The sequence below is a fragment of the Microtus ochrogaster genome, unplaced genomic scaffold (assembly GCF_000317375.1).
Source record: "Microtus ochrogaster isolate Prairie Vole_2 unplaced genomic scaffold, MicOch1.0 UNK51, whole genome shotgun sequence".
Classification (NCBI taxonomy): Eukaryota; Metazoa; Chordata; class Mammalia; order Rodentia; family Cricetidae; genus Microtus; species Microtus ochrogaster.
In genome coordinates, this window is record NW_004949149.1 from 541,212 (window position 1) to 551,384 (window position 10,173).

Genomic DNA, 10,173 nt, shown 5'->3' on the forward strand with positions numbered 1-10,173 from the left:
ACACACGCGCGCGCACACACACACATCACACACACACATCACACACACACACACACACACACACACACACACACACACACACACAGAGTCCCACCCCCGGGTGACACTAAGCTCTGGTCCAACTGATCTACCCAGGCTGTGCCCACCTGAGAGAGGTCCTGAAGACGCTGCAGTGACTAGGAGTGCATAGGAGCTCCTTCTCACTCCTAGTCCCAATCACTGACTGCTGCCTGCCTCAGAGGAAGTGGCCCTGGCCCCTAAGCCATGGAAGGGTTGCCTGGGTAGCAGTTGACTAAAGAACCCCCTCTCCATGGCCATTTCCAGCCCCACCTTCAGCAACTCCTGGCAAAAAAAAACAAAAACAAAAAAACAAAAACAAAAACAACAACAACAAAAAAACCTAGTCAGGGCTGTTTCCTCTTGGCTACCTTTGTGTTTTACCTACCCCAAAGAGGAGTCAAGGAGTCATAAAATCAGGGCCTCGGGGTAAGAGGGGGTGGAAGGTCCCTGAGAGGATTCTCTGGAGTCTGAAATCTGCACTGCAGCCCTCTTGAGCTCATCTGGCCCCTCTGGCAGTGCCAGGAGCCAGAGTATGTCCAGGAAGCTGCTTCTTGTGTGGACTTTCAGGTTCCGTTCTAGGTGATGCTAGAGTCGTAAGGCATCTGTGATTGCACCTCCTGGAACCTTTGGTTTTGCTTCCTCTGGGACGGTGGTTTCTGTCCCCAGGACATACAGTGATTTCTGTTTGGGGACAGAAGCTTTATTAGGTGAGGATGTGCATATTGATGAGATAGTCGCTGCCGCACAAAACTTACTGGAAAAACCCAGAGGAGAGAGAGGCGGCAGTTGCTGTTAGGGGACCAAGGATTCTTAAGGGTGAGGATGTTCACGTTTATCAGGTTGTTCGTGCAGCCACAACTCACCAGGGAACCCCTGCGGCACCTCTTGTCACATTCGTCTTATGACATAGAATGGCTTCTTTGTTTATCTTAATGTTTGTCTTTCTTTAAATCAGGCTTCTCCCCTCTTTCTTAAATGCCATTTGAGGTCATTGCTTGGGTGTTACATATTGCTTCTTTCCTCCTTAGCATGAAAGAACTTGTTTATATACACACACGTGTAATTGCAGAGGGCAGGGGAGAAATTGTCTCTCAGATGACTGGCACGAGGTGGCCTCTCTTATAGGTGTATATCTGCATTTAGAAGATCTTGCTGGCACAGGTATCAATCTGACTTGGTTCAAAGAGTCATCAGCAGAGTGGCTGACTGATGCCGTAGAGGTAGAGTTGGGAGAAGCTTGGGCAAGTGGGCACTGTCAGCTCAGTGTGGGGAAATACATTATCTCATCTTCTTCGGGATATGCTGCAGAGAAGCATTGACATGAAACCACAGTGACTGATCAGTGCCCCTCTGCTCAGCATCTGGGCCTCAACCTCGAACCTGTGGGAGTTTCTATGAGTTAAAACAGTTCTGCAAAACACTGGTTTTTACAGCATTCCTTGATATGTGAATGAGTCTCTGCATCTCTATTAAGTTTCTTGTGATTTTTCTTTGGCTCTTTTTCTTTCTTTTTTGCCTTTGTTTTGTTTTATCTTATTTTATTTTGTTATCTGTGAGATGCCTGTTTTCTGACAAGAGTCAGAAAGGGTGTGGATTCAGATGGGAGGGGAGGTGGGGAGGATCTGAAAGGAGTTGGGGTGGGAAAACTGAAATCAGAATATAATGTATGAAAAAATCTATTTTAATTAGAAGAAAAATAATAGAAAAAAAGGAAAGCCTTTTCTGTGGGTTTCTCTCAACTGTGACTGAGAAGATTGTCCTTGAAAGGTTAGGAAACGTGAATGTCAAGAGAGGCTAGAGGCTCTGTGCCGTTGGAAAACGTTTTCTGATTGAATTCTAGCATTCTGCATTGTAGAAAAGTATTCTCACTGGTGAGGTAAGCAGTGTTTGTGAGAAACTGATGGCCAATAGGGTGCTTGGAACAGTCAAAGAGTCATTGACGTTCTGGGAAGAAAACACTCTTGGAATACTGACCTCCGCTCCACTCTGGGGATGCAGATTGATTGAATGACTTTAGCGCTTATAAGATTTTCTTGTCAAGATACTACCTGGCTCTCATCCTGTAGAGCCATTGGTCAACTCTGGTTAGAAGACAATGCAATTACATTTTAGTTTTCTGAAATGGAAAGTGAAATTGAGCTCTGGAGAAGTCAGCTCTTTTCAAAGTTCCTGGTTTCTTTTCTGAAACGTGGCACTGGCTTCCAGTACAAGTCAGGCCAGGCCCCACACTTCTGCTCTATCTTCAGGCAAAGTCCTAAAAGGCAACTCCATGAAAGAGAAACTGCCAGCCCATCTTGTCACTTAGCAACAAGTAAATATCAGTTTCCAGGTAAGCATCTAGCTTCGGAAACTGCGAAGTTCAAGTCAGAGGAAAGTGTAGGTAGGGAGGAAAATGCTTGCTGAGTATCTGCCATGTTTGCTGTTTTCACCCAGTGGTGCTAATGATTAGATAGATACACAGGTGTAATCTGTTTCATTATCTTCGTGGAATAGCCTGTCGTTCCTAGAGCATTTTTAATTGGAATAATGACTACATGTTCAAAACATGTATTTTCTTTTTTGTATTCTGTATCTTATTCTTTTAAAGGGACTGATCTCTCTCCAAAGGCCTAAGGAAGTTGCTCCAAAAGCCACCTTGTTACTCTTTTTCATTTTGTGTGTTTTAGAAATCTCTACCAGCGAGCCCCTTCGAAGACACTAATTTCACATGTACTTTAATATTCAGGCTTAAGAATAAGTGTTGTTCAATAAATAATTTCATCATAAACATTTATTTATAGAAAACTCCGAATGATAATGCTATAATTGAATTTTGCCTGTGGGATTCATGTAGTCTTGGTGCTTCAAAACTATAGATGTAGTGTATACCTAGAGAAACTATTTAGATGTGGGAAACTTACATGGAAGCTTCCAGAGTCCCAGGCATGTTGCCACTGGAGTCAAGATGTCTCAGTTGGTCTCTTTGTTTATTTTACCCCCGTATTCATTACTATAAGAGTTTTTTTTTAAATGCTCATGGTGAGACTGAAGAGATGGATCAGTATTTTGTAGAGGAGCTGGGTTTGGTTCCCAGCAACTTCATTGGTCTTCACAAGGGCTTATAACTCCTGTTCCAGGGGATCTGACACCCTCTTATGGCCTTCCCCAGGCACCTATACACACTATACACATAAAACCCATACAGGCACACGTACATATACACACACATGCTATGGTGCTTTCAGGATTCTGACTGCTCAGACTAAACAGTCTAGGACTGTTGAAGAACTTCTTGTCTTTTATCCAAGGCACTGTGACGCCTCCTGTGCTCTACCCTAGAGTACCTCATGTTAGACAATATGCTTAAGGCCTGTGAACTGTGATTGTAGAGTCCTGAATTTACATCTTTCCAGTTGTCTTTGCAAGTTTGCTGATGTGGGTGTCATGATGGATGCCATCCAGCACAATGTAACGCTCTTAAATGTTTTCCAAACTGGCTTTCTTGAGTTGTGTGTGGAGTAAGTTCTGTTTCTTACAGGGCACTGACCGGCCTTGATGGGCGCTCTCCAGAAGTGAGCGGGGTGAATGGCATTGGAGGTTCCCAAATCCTACAGTTTTGATGGGATTCCCTTGGAGAACTATTTAAACAAATAATTTTCACAGGAATGGAGATAACACTTTTTTTGTTTTTGATCTTTGTGTTGTTGTTGTTCTTGTTATTGTTGTTTTTCAAGTCAGGATTTTTATGTGTAGCTTTTTGGAGCCTATCCTGGATTTGCTCTGTAGACCAGGTTGACCTCAAACTCAAAGAGATTTGCCTGCTTCTATCTCCCAAGTTCTGGGATCAAAAGCATGCATCATCACCGCCTGGTGAGAAAACATTCTTTTTAAACAGGAGTTTTGTCTTTCATGTATCTATTATCTCTCCTTATATCTATCATCTGACTGTCTAGCCAATCTTCCTTCTACTTGCATATCAATTATCTGCCTATATACCTACCTATCCATTCATATATTCATCTGTCTGCCTACCTACCTATCTATCCATCTACATATTCACCTGGCCTCTCTATTTTCAGCAAAGTGATGCAACAAGCTCCACAGTGAAATTGTTCAGTGGTCTTTCCCGATGTTCTCCAATGTTAGGAAAGGTACACACAGTCCTTCTTAATAGTGATGTTTATATTGAATCACTGAAGTGAAAATAGTAATGAAAAGCGTCTTGCAGGATACAAAAGAAATAGCGTTAAAAATTTTTCCTTGAGCTGTTTATATAATCTGAGCGTTAATTTAAAATATTGCAAAAAGAAAACTTGACATTTTTATTTCTCAAAAGAGAGTGAGTTTTTAAAAGTTAAACGGCAGTGTTTTAGAGAGAGCCTTTAGAATTGCTTACTAGGAAAACTGGAGTGCAGAGCTAGAATTGAGAGCTAGAAATGTATCTCAGGGATAGAGCGGCTTCCTCAGATTTGAAAGGTTCTGGGTTCAATCCTGGCACTGTGACAAATGAATTGTCTTTGTTACGGTTTTTATTGCTGTGATGAAACATGATGACGGAAAAGCTAGTCAAGGAGAAAAAGGTTTATGGCTTGCCCTTCTATATCACAGTTCATCATCAAAGGAAGTCCGGGCAGGAACTCAGGCAGGGCAGGAACCTGGAGGCAGGAGCTGATGCAGAGGCCATGGAAGGGTGCTGCTTACTTACTGGCTTGTTCCCCATGGCTTGCTCAGTCTGCTTTCTTATAGAGTCAGGACCACTAGCCCAGCGATGGCCTCACCCACAATGGGCTGGGCCCTCCCCCATCAATCACTAATTAAGAATATACCCTGCAGATGGATCTTACAGAGGCAGGATTTTTTTTTTTTTGGTTTGAAGTTCCCACCTTTCAGATAACTCTAGATTTTGTAAAGCTGACATAAAACAATCCAGCACATGAGCGAAAAACAAAAATGAGGAGCCAGACAAGAGCAACAATGACAACCGAATACCCATCCAACTCTCTGAGAGCTTTTCACACTGAAAATGTAGGTCAGTAGTAAAGCACTTGTCTAGTTTGAAGAAGACCTTGAGGGGGGCCCCCAGTGTCACAAAATGAACTAACAAACTAGCTAGCTGACTAGAAGCTCTTATAATTACAGTTGGAGGTTTGAGTAGGCATGGTAGTTAGTACAGGCCTATAGTCCTAGAATCTGGGAGGCTGAGGCAGGAAGACTGTCAGTCTGGAATAGGGAATACATACATGCCCTTGCTAGTTGTTGAGGTCATCCACAGCAGGCGTGTTCTTGGTACTTTTACATAGCTTTTGCTTAACTGGTGTTGGGACAAAAGCTCAGAGGTGAGCATCACTGGCTAGTTCACCAGTACATAAAAAGTCCTCCAACATAAGGGAAATCAAGTAAAACTGAGAATCAGAGGCATCTTAACCTGAGGTTAAAAGCTGTGCACTTGAACAAAGTTGACAGCAGTCCGTGAGCAAACATTAAATATCATTAATAATTATTTAACATTACCTGATGTCACTCTATAAACACTTTTGTATTACAGACTCACTAGTCCTGTTCCACTTACAGATGAATATTTTTTTAAAAAACTTTTAAAGATTTTACAAAATTTTATTCTTTCAAAATATTTTTATAAGATTGATTAAGGTGTGTGTGTGTGTGTGTGTGTGTGTGTGTGTGTGTGTGTGTGCAGGTGCACTTATTCTTGCACACGGAGGTCAGAAGTGGGTGTCTGCTATCCACTATCTCTCTTTGACTATTCCTTTGAGGGAGGGTGTCTCTTGAACCTAATGCTGCCATTTTCTGGGCTAGGCTGAAGTCGGCCTCTGGTGACTCTGCTCCCCCTGGAGCTGAGATTACAGGCATGAACAGGAGAGACAGCTTGTCACGTGGGTCTGCTCCTCATTGAGAGCTCTTAACCAGCGAACCATCTCTCCAGCCCTCACAATAAAGTATTTTGCTAGGAGAACTCAAGAACAATGGCAATGGGTTTTTGATCCTACTGCACGTACTGGCTTTGTGGGAGCCTAGGCAGTTTGGATGCTCACCTTACTAGACTTGGATGGAGGTGGGCGGTCCTTGGACTTCCCACAGGGCAGGGAACCCTGATTGCTCTTTGGGCTGACGAGGGAGGGGGACTTTATTGGGGGAGGGGGAGGGAAATGGGAGGCAGTGGCGGAGAAGAGACAAAAACCATAAATAAATAAATAAATAAATAAATAAATAAATAAATAAATATATTTTGCTAGGTGAAGCACAGTGTAAAAATTCCAGTTTTAGCTGGGCGGTGGTGGCACACACCTTTAATCCCAGCACTCGGGAGGCAGAGACAAGCACATCTCTGTGAGTTCGAGGCCAGCCTGCTCTACAAGAGATAGTTCCAGGACAGGCATGAAAGTTAAAGAAAAACCCTGTCTCAAACAACAATGACAAGCCAGTTTCATGTGGTATTGTACATCTGTAATCCCAATACTCAGGAGGTGGAGGCAGGAAGAAAGAGAGGTATACAGTGGGTCTAAGGCCCCTGTGGGTCTAAGGCCCCTGTGGGATAACAGAGAATCCTGTCTCAAAACAAACGAAGAAACAAACAAAGCCCCACATTAGCTGGTGATGTATCTCTGTGGTAAACCAACTTGTCTAGCATCTGAAAATCCCTGGATTCAATTTCAAGCACCACATACACAAATACCACCTTAAAACAGCAAATAGGTTTTTTTTTTTGTCTTCATTAACAAAATCTGCAGATTTTTATATTTACTAACCTACTTGGATATGTCTTAATGAGAAAGATTACCTTTAATGGCATGCATTATTTCATATATTTCCAACAGCCCCCCCCCCTTTTCTGTTGAAATCTTGAGGTTAAATATGTCTCCAAATTGTCTTCGGTAAGATTGCTTTAAAATACAGCATTGGCTTCTTTTGGGAGCTTCCAGGGGCAGCTGACATTACAGACACTCAGCACCAGGTGGCAGTGTGCAGCGCTTAGCCGCTGGGCTCTTCACTGCACTCATTTTGAAAGCGGTTTCTTTTAAATTATTTATTTATCTCATGGGCGAGTTGATTTAGTTAGCGTCCATAAGCACACAGACGTGGAAAATTGCATTTTGGAGATCTGGTATTTGAAATTCTTTAACGATTTGATTGTAATATTCAGCATGCCCCGCTCTTCTGAGGGGTGTGAATACCTAAAGAACTAACTCTCCGAGATGAATGGAATTGAATGTGCCACAATTTTGCTTTTGAGTGGGTGAGCAAGAAGGAAAGGGAAAATTAAAAGAACACAGTGAGGATAAAAGCGTGTGGTTATTCTAAAACGGGCATCATGTCACCCATTAAACATCCAAGTTTGGACCCCAGTCCTTTCACAACACACCCGGTCTTTCCCCTAGGGATCACTGCCTATTTTGTCTCCCCTCAGCCTTCCTGCCAGTTCTTCCTCATCAGTTCAACAAACAAACAAAAAACAAGACCACGCGAGTTGTGCATAGCAGTCTATGTGTCTAATTCCATCACTAAGAAAACAGAGAGGAGAAGATAATGAGTTCGGGTCCATCCTCGGATATATAGCAAGGCCCTACCTTAAAAGCAAAGCAAAACAAAAAACAACACTACCAACAAAGCAACATAAATGAAGGAAGGAAGGGAGGGAGGGAGGGAGGGAGGGAGGGAGAGAGGGAGAGTGAGGAAGGGACGAAAAGTTGCAGCGCTGATGCTCATGTTATCCCCGAAGGCTCTCTATTACATGATGCATCAGAGAACAAACTGGACCAGCCTTAGAGCACTTACAATTTATTGGTGATTATGCAGGTGAAAGTTAACTGAAAGGATTTCTTCTTGGTTAACCTGGTTGTATACTTGCCTGTCTTTAGGTGGATGATTAAATTATGAGTCATAACAGATTCAATCAGTTCATTCATAAGTGCAGCAGGAGGGAGCAACTGCATCGTCTCCCTTTCTAAATGATCGGTTCTTTCAATCATGTTCACGGTAGGTGGCTCCCGTAGGAATGGGGACTGAGGGAAATGGTCATCAACTAATGCTGGCAATTAAGAGATGCATTAGTTAGGATATTTTATTATATAAACATTCAAAGCTCATAAGCCTAGTCCAGTGGGTTCTTGTCTAACCCATAGCTAGAAGCTAGAGTTCTCCACTCAGGACAAGTGGATTCCTGTGCACCCCATAGCCAGATGCTACAATTATCCACTCAGGACAAGTGGGTGTTTGTTAACCCCACAGATGCTATAGTTGTCCATTTTAATTTCATCTGACAGCACTTTATAAACTTAACTAACTTCCTCAAGATCACACAGCTGATTAGTGATAGAATGAGTGTACGGTCAAGGTGGTATGTATCATAGAAGGACATTTTCAAAAACAATTCCTAGAATAAAACATCAGTCATGCTTTCCTTAGAGAACTGGAAGTCCTGGCTTTTGAAAATTTACTTGAGTTAGAACTCATTACCTGAGGTGAGAATGTTTGAACATTTGAGAACCTGAGATGTTGTTTGGCCTTCTCCTTTGAGAAAGGCAAGGATCTACTGAAATAGAGCTTTTCCATATTGTAGAGCTGAAACTTCAAATGAAGAGAATTGGGAAAGACTTCAGAAAGTTGGTAGTCTACAATCTCCTGGCTATTGTATGCCTAGCCTGTATAACTCACCTGACAGAAAATAATCTATTTCTAAGGGAGTTTATTACCGTATTTTATTAATATGTGTATAGATTATATGGGGAACAAAAACTAGCATCATTTTCTTAATAGACACTTGTTTTTACTTAAATGAATTTTTTGAGTGGTGCTTTCTATATTAGTTATGTTTGCATCTCTGTGGCCTCTATGACTGAAACATTATATAGAAAGGAGGTTACTTTTGTCTCAGGGTTTTTGTGGAGGCTCAAAAATGTGACCCTATTCCCCTTTGTTCGAAGGTCAGAGAGTTTGAGGTTGCTCAATATTGTTAACAACTGTGGCTACTTGGTGTTTTGGATATAAGATGGCTCCTATAGCTACAGGTAGATCCATTCCACCAAAGGTCAGAGAATTCAAGCTTAACTCTGCTCCTTTTAAATTTGGAGATTTGACTTAGGGAGTGGCTGACTTTAGAATACTTGGTCTAGGATGGGTTCACTGCCTAAACAGCAGAATGCTTTTCTCGTGAATTAATGGCTTGATGTCTTAAAGTATTGAGGCAAGGAACTGTTCTAATTGTCCCTTGTACCATGTTAAAGCAGACTTTTGCTTTCTCTCCCCCTCCCCCCCCCCGTTGTATTGGGGTATAAAAGTGTATGGAGCTGGTGGTGGTAGCTCATGCTGGTAGAATTTGCTAAAGAGATAGAAGTAGGAGGATCATGAGTTCGAGGCCAGCCTGGGCTACACATTTCTTTGGCCAGGTGGTGGTGGTGACACACACCTTTTTTTAATCCTAGCATTTGGGAGGCAGAGGCAGGTGGATCTCTGTGAGTTAGGGGCCAGCCTGGTCTAGAAGAGCTAGTTCCAGGGCAGGCTCCAAAGTTACAGAGAAACTCTGCCTCAAACAAACAAACAAAAGAACAAAAAAGTGTATGGAAAATTAAACCCAGGCAAACTTAGAGCTAAGAACTCAGTACGTAAAAGGAGACTGCCCTCCTGATACTATTTTCTGTCTCTGCTTTTCCTTCTTATCTCTGTTCCTCCCACCTAACTTTTCTTATCCCTGGAATGTGCAAACCTGCCAGAGTGGGGACCTGACAGAAGTCACCCCCCAAAGGCAGCTTGTGACATATGGCAGCCCAACATGGCACGGCCATCTCAGTCTGTTATAGAGCAAAAGGAATGGTGAGGTTCATGTGGTAGGATCCACATAAGGTTCCTTACACGGAGAAGGACCCAGACTGTGATAGGAGCCAGGGGCCAGGCTTGACCATCAGCTCTCCTCCCCTAATGGCCTACTTCCGCCCTCCAAGTCCTACCTTCCTGTGCCTCTCCAGTCTTGCACAAGGAGTCAGCAGCTGGTAACACAGTCGAAAGCTCCTGGCTGACTCAGCTTCAAGCCATAGTGATTTCCTTCCTGGGATGTGTTGAAAGATGATCCCCCTTATTCATGCCATAGTGATTTCCTTCCTGGGATGTGTTGAAAGATGATCC

The 10,173-nt window shown here is 42.8% G+C and overlaps 1 protein-coding gene across 1 annotated transcript in view; it reads left to right on the plus strand.

Moving 5' to 3' along the window:
• Positions 1–10,173, plus strand: part of Inpp4b (inositol polyphosphate-4-phosphatase type II B) — a 762,195-nt gene that overhangs the window by 809 nt on the left and 751,213 nt on the right. The gene's annotated exons all lie outside the window — the stretch shown is intronic.